The 13,881-nt window shown below is 28.9% G+C and overlaps 1 protein-coding gene across 1 annotated transcript in view; it reads right to left on the bottom strand.

Annotated features, from left to right (window-relative positions):
• Positions 1 to 10,966, bottom strand: part of LOC131847871 (insulin-like growth factor-binding protein 7) — a 38,110-nt gene extending 27,144 nt beyond the window's left edge. The window contains exon 1 of the mRNA XM_059197560.1: positions 10,801 to 10,966. The gene's annotated coding sequence lies outside the window, so the exon portion shown is untranslated. The remainder of the gene's footprint in view (positions 1 to 10,800) is intronic.
• Between the last annotated feature and the right edge of the window lie 2,915 nt (positions 10,967 to 13,881).

Below are 13,881 nucleotides of genomic sequence, written 5' to 3'. Positions count from 1 at the left end.
TTTTCCTTTTTATTATAAATACAAAATTATAAGCAGTATATATCTATATCGATTTGTATGTTACATATTCGCAATTGAACAGATAGGCTAGAAAATAAATTCAAGAGACCTTTTTAGATTACATAGGTAATCTATTATAAAAAAATAAATCAAAATGGCTGGTAACAGCTAATATATTTATATATTCACAGGTATCTAATTGCTGAAATTCCAAGAAGACCGAACATTAACAAAAACATGAAACAGACCTTGAAACGTGCTTCTACATGACAGTGGAAAAAATTCGTTGGACGGCTTAACTCGTACAAATAGCCGGCATAAACGTCAAGTTTAGCGAGAATTTACTTTTGCGGAACACGCCTTAACCCTTCTGTTGACATAGGAGTTGGCAATTGTAAAATTTTGGGACATAACACGCGCTGGCAGTCGGCGGACATTAAATTTGTATTGTTATTACCACGCTTACACTTTGTTCTTAGCTTTTTGTTTTTTCCGTATCATTATTTATACTATGACTTACAATTATATACATTACGTTATTAATTTTACATGACTATTGTTTCACCTTTATAATAATGTTATATTTGAGCGTCATTTACTACTTCTAATTAGGTAAGTGTCAAGGTCGTGTGTTCAAATTGGCGCCACCAAAAAACTTAGTACATAAATTTATATTTCTGACGTACTTCACTTACACTTCGGTGATGGAAAACCGATAACAAACCAAAATTATTCGTCAGACAGCGGAAGGCCTGCCGCCACGTTGGATTCATATCATTCACACATATATCTAAAATAGCTACATATATATTCGTTAATAATTTGCTAGTAAGCTGTATTTCGTTTGACTAAGAGGTGAAAATACGCAATGAATCTTCTGAGGTATATACATAAACAATTTTGCCCACAGAAATTACTACACATAAGTAAACAAAATCTACACCTAGAACCGTAGACAACGCCACTAGGGACAAAGTTTGCTATGTACTTTACCTTTTAGCATAGTATGTTTTAAAGTTAAATAAATAGAGAAATAAATGGTACCCACATACAATGGACATTATAAAAAAAAAGTTTTGTCCGTGATTCATGAATATTGCCTTATATTTAATTTAATTTGCCTAGCTTTAATTTACTTATATTCTTTACTTTGTGTAAGATGAACAATTAGATCATTTTCCTTTTAGTTATACAACATCGTATTTAAGAATTTATGAATATAAATAAATTAAAGGATTGATTTACACTCATACATTTTTTAAATTTACATTTAAATTATGTTCTCTAGAGATGTAGACCTTAATCGTACCCTTTTAAGCCTATTTCCTTATCACCATAAATTTTAATAAAAAAAAAAGTAACAGACACAATGTTCAGATGTAAAGGCTATTCGTAAAAATGTACCTTAATAAGAAATCGTACAATTAACGTAATAATACCCATCTCGTTATATGAGAACATAAAAGGAAGTTCGGTAAATGTACACCAACATAACATATAAATGAAAGAATTCCACCTAGCCATTTCCTGTCGTATCATTTCGGTGCAAAATAAAGCTGTACATAAATCAGATTACATTTCGAGTTCGTTAAACTTTCATCTGACGAGGTGCGGGCCTGATTGGAATACTTTCTATAAAGCCGATTCTATCTCTACAAATCCGCATTTTAACGCGTTATACATATATATGTGTATCTATAGAAGACTGGAGATAGGATAAATTTCTTTGTAATGATTTAATCTACTCTAATATAGAACGAATATCCAATTTGTTAGTTATTATAATTTAAAACGAGTTTCATTCAAAACTTTGTTTTAATTCTACAAGTTCAGTCATCAATATTAATGCATAAAGTATCTGTAATATTACTGTTTATTTAAATAACAGGCTAAATGTATATTTATATTGTATTGCATATGCCTGTGATGATAGTGTGTATATAGATAAACAAATATATAGTGTATATACTGATATAGGATCGATTGTGGTATTAATTATTTAATCATTTACAAATGATTCAACACCAATATATTAAGAATTTACTATACACTATAAAAATAGATCGTATACAATTCTACAGGGAAATTGACTTTTCGTATTACTAGGTTTTTGGAGATATTCATACATAGTGCAGTTTATGATGTTAACAAAGACTAAAAACCTATGGATGGAACATTACACAGATTTAATAATAAAGTATGTAGAGGATACTAAATTCCAATGACACCACTCTCAACTTCAAGGAACATTTCATTTTGTCAAATTATTAATGAAAATAGTTCTCGCTGCTTTTATACAAGGCATTCGGTTATAATTAAGTTTCAAATATAAACACAAAACATCTAATGAAAACTGATAGCTATCTTGAACATAAACAAGAACAGCATCTCAGATATAATAAAGTATACTGTGATCCGCGTGACACTTGTGTAAGATTAAATAATGAATTCATAGCCAATATTTTCTCTAACAGATGTTAATCTTTCTGAACACTGCTTGTATCCTGTGCATTTGCTGCTTGGCGATAAAAGAAGATAAATATGTTCACATTGCAATCTCATTAAGGTAAGTTATTTTGTTTTTTAATTTAGTATATTTTTTTGTTACTGAAATGCAAATAAAAATAATACGACTAGAAATATTAAAACCATTTATATATTTACGTAGCCAATGTACAAAAGAGTTTTGTGATTTTCCCATTATTTCACGAATCACTGCATTTTGTAAATAGCCGCAAATAAAATAAAATGAATATAGGTATTTATAAAAGTAAGTAAATATTTTTATTAATCTATCTGACTTTTGTTCTTATTATTATTAATATTAGGTACTTTGTAAATTATGTAGCCGAAAATAGACCATAATAAACTGAAGTTCTGAAGTTAAGGCGTTAAATTATATTATAAAAGACAGTTAAATTAAAAATAATATATAAACTCACAACTTATGTGATAAAGTGATATACACTTTATCACATAATCATCGTGTACCAAATTTTTTAAAAATAGATACTAGAACCTAAATGTTTGTTTGGGTAAAAGTCCAAAATATAAATACAAATGTTATAATATACAAATATTTATTTTAATAATATAGAAAATATTCGAGGAGTACGTACGTAGGCATGTACCTATCATTCGTTACATATAATCCCCTTGTCTCCAAATAATAGCTCTTGTTAACTAAATTTAATAATGCTAAACGTAAACAACGTTCAGTTTTACTTTATTACCAAAAAATGTGAATGTCCTTAAATATTCATTTTGAATGACCAACGAATCAAGGAGCTCGTGAGACTGGGAGATAAATATTTCACTCCCAAATAGGTAATTCGGAGGACCGGCATATGTTATTCTAGGCTTACCGTGTTAATATTAAAATATGCAAATCACAGTATTACCATGTTCCACCTTCTTTCCCCTAACTCAGCATACAAATGCAGGCGTATATTAAAACCTACGATACACTAGCCCAGGTGATCTGAGTGGGTGGACTACGACCTGTTTCATATATAATTTCATTTATTTTTAGGTCATCCATTAGAAATATTGTTAGTATTGTTAGTAATGTGGATTAATAATTTACCATAATGGGCTAACTGACTTGACCTCATAGTCATCTAATCGTCTACCACTGGTGTCCCGCCAGCGTATGCCGTTAGCGTAGGTCGGTGCATTATCATCCATTAAAAAATTAAGAAAATATATCTGTCTGTCGATTACCTTTTAGCAACTAAACGGCTGAATTGATCTTAATGAAATTTGGTAGGAAGACATATTGTATCATGTGGATGGATATAGTTTATTATTATATATATTTTTATCTTAAAAACTCTTAGGAGCGGTTGAAATGAGGGATTAAAGTTTCGCCTTGATGGAGGCAGCGCCCCAATCAAATAACCAGGGCCAGGAGTTTGCGTGTATCCAACACGCTTTCATATGTAGTTGAGTAGGGCGAAAAAGGTGCCCTAACTAACGAGATGGGGCCTACTCAACACCATCTACAGGGAGAGCCAACGACGCAGGAGCCACGGTAGTTATGCTAACGCGACCTCGTGGCCTTCTTGACGCTCATATATCGTTTAGGGCAAGAATCCCACACACCCCTTGTCACCGCTCCAGCGGGGGGACGGTTATTTGTAGATTTTTCCACACGATAAAAAAAGATTATGCAGATGAAGTCGCGGATGACAACTAGTCGCGAATAACTAATTATACCATTAAATATTTCATAATGAGACTTTAATAGTTTGGCTGACAATTAAAGTCTCATTTTGAACTGGCTGCGGGTCGATTCCATTTTGTAACGGACCGGACGGAGGATGGGCGAGAAAACTATTGATGTAAGGCCGCATACAGATAAACACTCTGTTAATTATATTATCTCGAATTTTTTTTATTTCTACAACTGATGCCTGATATATCCAATACATCACGTGATGGCAAACAGTAAACACGACGTTTACTATTTGTGAACTGTACTAGATTTATCACGTCATCATGGAACCTCCACATTAGAAACAATTCTAAACATTTGATGGCCTCAGTGGTCTAACGGTTTAGCTCACTACTTTATGTTCGATTCCTCGCACGGTACAAACATTTGTATTCACGAGTATAATTGTTTGTATCGGTCTGGGTATTTTCTATGGATAAGTTGTAAGTATTTACAAAAATAAAGGATTCATATCAGTTGTCTAGTAACCATAACGCAAGCTCTGCTTATCGTGAGACTAGATGGCGCTGTGATAATTGTCCAGGGGTTATTTGTTATTTTAATTTTATTCACATAATTACTCGGCTGTTTTCAATTTGTGTAGGTATAGAAAATACATTAATTATCTGTGGTTGTATTGTCACATGCAGGTTATCGAGTGTGGTATTGCATAATAGTGACCGAGATAGGAGACGAAAACCTAACTACAATACCTATTTGAATAATTAAATACATTCGGCGACGATGTCTCTAATTTTTGTTATGAAAGCATTCTGTTTTAATCTTTTCACCTTTTTGACCTTTTTTATATCGTATAAAAGTTATATTCAAATTAGTTTAGCTGTTTAAACCTGATAAGTAAAAAAGATCCAAGCACATATATTTACAGGTTTTCATATTTATAATATTAGTAGCCAGTACGAAAATATATAAGAATGTACTCTCATGATTATACTCTCAGAATGGCTAATCAGAGGATTTATCAACTGTCTAAGTTGTGGTGAATGTAACTTGACATGCTGATATTTCAAAAAATACCTTAGGTATGCCGTTTGGACAAATAGATAAATAGAACATGTTTATTTGCTCTAAGTATAGAGTAAAGAAAAGACATAATAATATATTAAATTACGGCAAGGAAACCATAGAGAAACAGATTTGATTAAGAATAATCGGACGGAAACACTTTTGTATTTATAATATTAGTAATATAATAAAACTAAACGGCTGAACGGATCGATAATAAGATTTTATGAGATAGTTTCTCTTTTATTTCAAAATCAAACAAAGTCGCGCGTGAAACTTGTAATAATATAAAGTAAGTAGTAAATTATATTTCATTATTAATGTAATACTGACATACTACCCTCTTCACCTCCCACATCTCTATCAAATACTCGTTTCGCCCCTAAAAAATCTTTCTTACTGATTTCACTGAATATTTTATATAGATTCCTCCGTATCGTGAGTACTTTGCATAATTTCATCAGAGTATTTCTTTCGTTTCACAATTTACTTATAAAGTAGTCAAATAAAATTCTAATGATCAAATGTTCATCTAATTTAATGTAATGATTAAATTATCAACATTTGTCTTATATTAATTAGAGATTTATATATCAAAACTACTAACTGTTCCCGCGACTTCGTCCGCGTAGAATTTAACTTTATTTTTCTAAAATAAAAGTAGCTTCAGTTACTCTTTATTACATCAGCTACCTGCCAAAAAAAGTCCTGTCAAAATCGGTTCAGCCATCTCAGAGATTAGCCGGAATAATCAGACAGACAGAGAGACAAACGTTGTAAAAAAAATATTTTGGTGTATATACCGTATTTATATTCACATCCATGTAGTAAAAAACGGTTATTTCAATATTAAAAACAGACACTCCAATTTTATTTATACGTAGATTGTACACATTACAACCGAGATATTTATTGTTATAATATTATTAAAGAGCTCCTGATGTTTCGACGCTTTGTCAGTCGTCTGATGACCAGAACGTATATATTATTGTATATACATATACAAACATTCTGGTCATCGCTCCAATTGTAAACATTTGTGAAAAAAAGAAGGTTACCGACGTACCTACACGATTTGAAAACTACTCCATGCACTGATTTGAAAACTAAAATCGTTAAGGTTTTTTATTTCATAAAGATGTTGTTTTTTATATTTTTTTTTTATTTACACACAAATAATAAAATAGTAGAATCGTGACGAGGCGAAAATTTGCCTAAAATTTAATTACTGTTTGTATGTTAACCTTTCACATATGTAAAATTGTCTGGAGTAATTACGATGTAATTCACAGAGTTTGTTGTTATATATAGGTACATATAGGCTAAAAAGATGGGAAAAGTAATCCCCTAAAGTACATAATATCGTATAGTTTTTCATTCGTCCCTATGTATGATTATAACTACGCAACGGATTTTGAAGCGGTTTCTTTTAATAGATACAGTGATTCGAGAGGAAGGTTTATTTTTCTAAAATATATATATAATACCCGTGCCGGGACGAGAAGCTAGTATCTTATATGTTATAGTTAATTCACAAAACAAATAATAAATGGCGCCGTATACATTGTTTATTTATTGTCGTTTGTTAATGATTAATAAATCTACGAATATACATGCGTAGAAAGTCTTGGAACTACTAATTTGTTTATGTTATTATTTTATTTGTCCCGCCCACATAAACACACAAATATATACCAATATCGTTACAATATATCCAAACAATAGAAGGTTGTCTGTAAGAGATTGCTTATACCGATAATACCATCGTGTTTGTATCGCACTTTCTGATAAAGTGTTTTATTTTAGTACTTAAAAACAAGTACTAAAATAAAACACTTTTTACACATGAAATACATACAATTTGAGCTTACAATTAGTACTTACTTATGAAAGTATTGATTCCCCATATAAAACTACATGCCCTATCTTAGCACCTTTCAACTTATTTTTTAAAAGACAGAAATATCTTCACATGAAATTTTATTAAGAACCGTTAGTGAAATGGAGACACTCTGACAAACAGGTGCATTCTACGATTTATAATGTTGCTATAATTTTATTTAAGTATATATCAAGTAATGATGTTTCTGTCCACGACGGCTGGGACAACAGTCGTAATGGTATATATATATATATATATATATATATATATATATATATATATACTAATTCATTTGATATAATTTTATTATACTATGCTCTGACTGTTTTACATTATGCCCTGAAATGATAGGCCTATTGAACTCGGCGGATTATACGAAATGAATCCTATTATAATTTGTGTAAAGCAGCCTTTTAAACATCCCAGGTCACTAATCTCCTCCCCGCCAAAGAATCTCCGGATACTTAATGGGGTTGCAATAAATCTATACCTTTTCTCATATTTTATATGATATAGATACGTATTAAGCATCTTCCTGAAAAGTTTATTTTAGATAACCCGGCATATGTGTTATGAAAAGTCCAATATACTTCTAAAAAGATATTATTTATAATAAGAGAAATAGCAAATATCTTAAATAAAAAAGTTTGTTCTTTCCTTAAAAGGATTTTTGATGTAAGTATACTCATTTGATACAAGTGGAATTTTATAAGGAAAACATAGTAATTTTCTTGGGTAAGTTATTTATATTATTAGTCATTCAATCTGTCATAGAGATCATATGTACCTATATTGATTGAGATATTTTTTGTATTAAGTTTGTGATAACTGACAAAATTCATTTCTGAATAATCTTCCTATAAACAAGAAAATAACATTACTCTTTCAACCAATTACAGATACATTCAAACAGAATTTTAAATATTCTGATTGCAATTTGTTCAGATTAAATACAAAATATTTATATGCGTGAATTTACTATTTGGAATATTTTGTATGCAATATAGCGAATAAAGATCAATAATTTTTTTTAGTTGCGGAAAAACCGTTCTGATATAATCGTGATTTACGTCACTTTGACTCTACATAAAAAACCAATTCAGTTTTATTAATAAAAACAAATAAATTATAAAAAATATAAACAGATAGCAATATTAATATTAAAAGTAATGTACACCACTAAGGCCTCTAATAAAGTATTTTTTAAGTAAACTTTTACATAAATTGATGAGACGCTGCAAAGGAAACCGTATTGGAAAAGGCCATATCCCGATCACGGGAATAAAGTAGATGGTGAAAGTTAGTACTACTTTCTTTAAGAGATAAAAGGCGCCATTTGTTAAGCACGTGTATGCAAAGTGTAATCTTTAGCTATAAAGTATTTTAAGACTATTATTATATAAATTACTATATATATAGGCACTTACATACTTACATGTCAAGTGTCCATATTCGATAACAAATAAATAAAAGAAATGTATGTTATAATGTATATTATATATGTTACAAGATAAAAGTCTGTATGTCGTAATATATAGAAAAAAACACAAGTACTCAGATTTCCGCTCAACAAATGCAATCTCATTCGCCTGTTTTTTCGATTACAAATAAAATGTCACATATTTACCTCAGAAAACAGGAATGTAAATATTATTGAATTTATCCTATTTGAGCGAAAAGATTTCTGTATCGAATTTTCTGTAGTATCTCTGCAGAAAAGACAAAATATTATCTTGACTTTTGCTATCAAAAGCTTGCCGCTAGAAATTTGAAGCTTTGTAATAACATTCTATATTATGAATCCTAAGCATCGACTTATAAAGATTTAGTTACGAAAGATTTTAGTTTAATAGGAAAAGGAAGGAGATATATCGGGATACTAAAGAGACAACAGAACTACATAAATATGTATATGTATAATATGTCATGTATGTAATCTCTCTCTGTAATGTAATCTCTACGTAGAGTTTAACAATTTCAGAAATATCAATGATTTTTGTAAAAAATCATGCCTCTCGATAAACCATTAAGTAATTGTTGATGTATTTTATTCCTATTAATTTCACAAACTGTATCCTAAAATAATATTCCTAATAAAATTACACACGAAATCCCAAAACTTCCTTAATCACATCTTTTCATATAGAAAATAACTTTCTTCGTTATGATCACGAATTACTATATATAATCCAATTTATATAAGACTTATACATCGTTGATTCTCTTATTATCTGAAAAACGAACTTAATGCCCTACGGTATTCCGATAGTTTTATGAGATAGATCTATTCTCAGATCACATGTCGAGTCGCTAGAGAAAAGTGAGTATACATACATATGTGACTGTTCTAAAAAAAATAAGGCAGATAGAAACCGGATTTAAAGCATTAAAGAATTAATTCAGTTGACGAACATCTAGTAAAATAATTAAAAAAAAAAGTATTGACCCAATTTAGTTTATTTCGTAGAGTTTTTTAAACCATTAAGCACCCTGAAATGCGGTGTAATTACTATATCAAATTAAAAACTAACTATCTAACATTTAAGTGAGGCTATTACATATTTTAATTAATCATGTATGTACAAGAATAATTGTTTTCATAAAATATCTTGAAAAAAGTAGAGTAGAAATATAATAATAAGCTATAAATTCACAAGAGCTCCATAATGACTACTGTATTCAAATGAAAGCTCATATATCTTGTAAATCTAAGGAAATTCTATTGTTCCTCCCTCTCATTGAAGTGTATTATAATTAATTAAAAAATAAAGAATCAATCCTAAAATCAAGATATAGTTTTTAAAGTTTATTCTTTTTTTTTATTGATACAACATAGAATACAATGTTTATAAATAAATCTAATTTCATTTATAATAATATTAATACAAAGTTTAACTTTCTTGTTGCTTACCAATTACTCTACATTCAATACAATAATATTCATTTATTTATTTGTATAACTTGAGTCAAAATGCAATTATTACGCTATCAGTTATTATTAAATTTGCAAATAATTCAGTAATAGTAATTGAAAAAACTAATTCAACGAACGAAATGTATTAGCTTATTTTTACGAACTTTTGTAACTAAATCGTAAGTAAGAAATAGTAAAATATATTTATGTTTATAATTATTTTGTTATTAATTGTAATTTATTTAACTTTGGTATTTGAAATAAAAATAATTTTATTTAATATTTGTAATGATATAAGTGTCTATTGTTTATAAAATAATCTCATTTTAATACTTTCCCTTAAGTTTTGTTTAAAACAACGAAAGAAGCAAGATAGAATTTTATTAAATTCATTTCAGTTAAAAAGTTTCACAAATGTTAATGGTACCGAAAATTCAGGCTCGGGTATACTATAACATAATCCTACTAATTTACCTAAGAGTATTAACGCGTACGAGAACTTTAAACTGTTAAGATGGGACAAAGTACGTATATGTGAGCCGAAGGAAACCCCTGCATTATTTATAAGACCTTAAAATCCAAGTGAAGTAGGTAGTTAAAACACACATTTCGTACAAACAAACGTCACAACCCGGCGAATCACGCTCATTTATTATAGAATTTATTTCAACGTTTTTGGCCTCTATTTAATTATTTATAAACTTTCAACCGTTTGTTCCTATGCTATAATTATTTACAGCGCGATAAAAAATAATACTTTACCTTGACGACGCTCAATACATCCTTTCGTAGTAATCGACTCACAAAACAATTATCACAAGAAGCGTTATATAATGCAAACGGTCGCGTGCAATCACGTCAGGGTAGCAACATGTCGACAACACGTCCGACACGCTCGTTGTCCTGAAAGATACTGATTCACATCAACGTCAACGGCAACAGCGAAAAACGGTGTGAAATGCGCAAGTCACGCGGCGTTTAACTTATACACCTACTTTTGAATTTCAAATTGTCATTTTCTCTTTTAATATACGATGCACACGCAATGGGATGTTAATTTGAGATAATTTCCTGCGTGCTAAGCAGTTATATGCTTTATGTGTGCTTGAAAAAAATCTCAAGGTTTTTCCTCGAGTTCTTGATAACGTCCGAGGCACTTTCTAGAAAACATATGAATAATATAAAAATAAAAATATGTATATTATTATTTTTATATTATTCATATGTTTTCTTTATACAAATAAGTATTAAATATTTAATTAATATATGGATAATGTACTTTCGGTTTAAATAACCATTTCTTTTTCAAAATTGAAAGTTTGATGTTACGTTGAACTTCGGTTATTATTTTACGTACGAGTAAATAAATAAACAACTAGTAAATTTAATTATTTATTATTACTACTAAAAAATATCTATTACACTCTAACATTTTCCTGTTATAAGAAAATATTTCTATTATTCCTATTTTTCTTTTTATAATTTTTATATATCAAACTTGAAAATCCTTATTCAGATTGAATTTGATTAGATAATTAAAGAAACAACATTTTCAAATAGACAGATTTTTTTTAATATTCTATATTTCAACTGTTACAATACTATAATGTCATAACACCATGATAATTATACAATCCACTATTAAATGTTTAAAGCAATAAACCACTGCAATAACAGTGATATTAATGTAATAATTAATTAGTTATTTGATTAAATTATTAGTTACTTAATAGCGCTAGGAACTAAACTATAGTAACAACTTTTTTAACACAGTCATTAAAATTTTAATAATTTTCTTAATATATTGTAAAAAATAGGTAAAGTAAATTATACTCTACAACATATTATTGTAATGTAATTTCAATTACAGCAGCGTAGAGCTCAGCGTAGCGGTGCTACGTATTTCGTAGCGATATTGCAGAAATGAAATTAATAGGTAAAGAAGTGTTTTATTTGCTACAATAAATTTGAAAATAATAATTTAATATTAATAACCTGATTAGTGAAATAAATAAGCCATGGTTACATTAATAGAATAGAATAGAAAATCCTTTGTTTATATATCACTTTAGAATAGTCACAACATTTTTTTTTCTACCGCTCATTCGAAAAGATGTCTCATCACAACAAGAACGAGCAACAAACTTCTTTTAAATAATACTTGTAAGATTACATTTACAAGTTAAAACGTGTGAATATAAACCACCAACTAGCACTAATTTATTAGGGTCAAATATAAATACACAATAAGATTAAATCAGTCGCAGTAATAAGAGCAGACCAGTCCCTACAAGCAACACCCGTTCACGAGTATGACGGATGAGCCAGCCGTCACTGCGCTCGACCATATTTTAGGGAACCCAATGACCCGAGCCAAATAAATGTGATCATGGCTTATTTATTTCACCAAATTAAACAAAAATATTAACTTTATACTTTGAAGAAACTGTATACGTTACCGAGAAAACAATAAAAGAAATTTTTTTGAGTATGAAAGCAGCCAGGTCTGTTGACTCATCGCAACCAATTCCAACGAATTAATCACAACGGAAACAGAGAGGAGGGTGTAAGTATATATCTAAAATAATGTTGTCCATACAACACAATGCACAATGCACAATCTTATATTAAAGAATTTGCTATTCTTTAATATAAGATTGTGCACAGTCGCTTATGTCAAAAAGCGATTGTATCTGATCAAAAGATAAGATTAATTCATTTATGTATAAAAACTAATTGTTAATATAAACACAGTAATATTAATCTTCTCTTTTAAATCGGTTAAAAATTACTAACTGGTTGTGTGTACAAATATTTATTTTTGTATAATATTTTTTTGGAGTATGCAAAAGTATTAACGTAAAACATTCTAAAATAAACATCAAACATGCATAGAGTTTTTAATTCCAAAAGACAAATATTTGTTCAACATAAAAAATGCTTATATGTAAAAACTGTATTAATTTTAGAACTGAAAATTTCATCTATGTATATTTTATAAAAGCGAGAATGGATTATTTAATGACGTCATTAAATATTTCAGACAGACAAAGTCACTATAGTACAATCCCATTTACTAAACCGTAACCCAGATGTCGGGCAAAATTCATTACGTACATTATCTATAAATAATTTACCAGAATACTTCCAGTATTCAAAATAGGAATTGCATTTACTAAACCTACTTAATCATGCTTTTCGTTTAGAATATATGGAAAAACTATTGAAAAGTCCAAGTTTAGCAAATTTGTGAGATAATTTAATTTTATATTTCGTATTAAAGTTTTATTATTTTATTGTACCTATTATTCACTTATTTTTAATGTCACATACGTTTCCGGTATATAATACACACTAGCAGTTCACCAATTTATTATTGGTTGTTAATCAATATCAAGTATTAAAAATATTATATTATCAGAGTAATAAACTGTGTTAACTCAAAGAAGAAAGTTTTGGAAAATCATCTGTAAATACAAAAACTACATCCACACCACTTTATAAAATATTAATTTATTTGGTAATAGAATTTAATACTGAACTTGTGAATTATGTTTGTTTTATTGATAGTTTATAATTTTTGTTTTATTTTTATGAATATTAAAAGAGTTCAAGTTAATCGGACCATATAAATCTATTCATGTTTATTAAATTTGGCGAAGTTGAAATTTTTTTATTATTTCTTCCTTTGTATTAATGAAACCTAATAAAAATAAAAGTATATACTTAATATTTTTATATTATATTTAAAGACCTTAAGGTTGAAAGATAAACAGACAAACAAATTAAAGCAACTAAACACTGCAATTTCTAATGTATGCAGCAATTTCATAAAGTATTCAT

Source organism: Achroia grisella, unplaced genomic scaffold (assembly GCF_030625045.1).
Source record: "Achroia grisella isolate CSIRO2021 unplaced genomic scaffold, CSIRO_AGI_Agris_v1 utg544, whole genome shotgun sequence".
Classification (NCBI taxonomy): domain Eukaryota; kingdom Metazoa; phylum Arthropoda; class Insecta; order Lepidoptera; family Pyralidae; genus Achroia; species Achroia grisella.
This window is presented reverse-complemented; position numbering and strand designations above follow the sequence as displayed.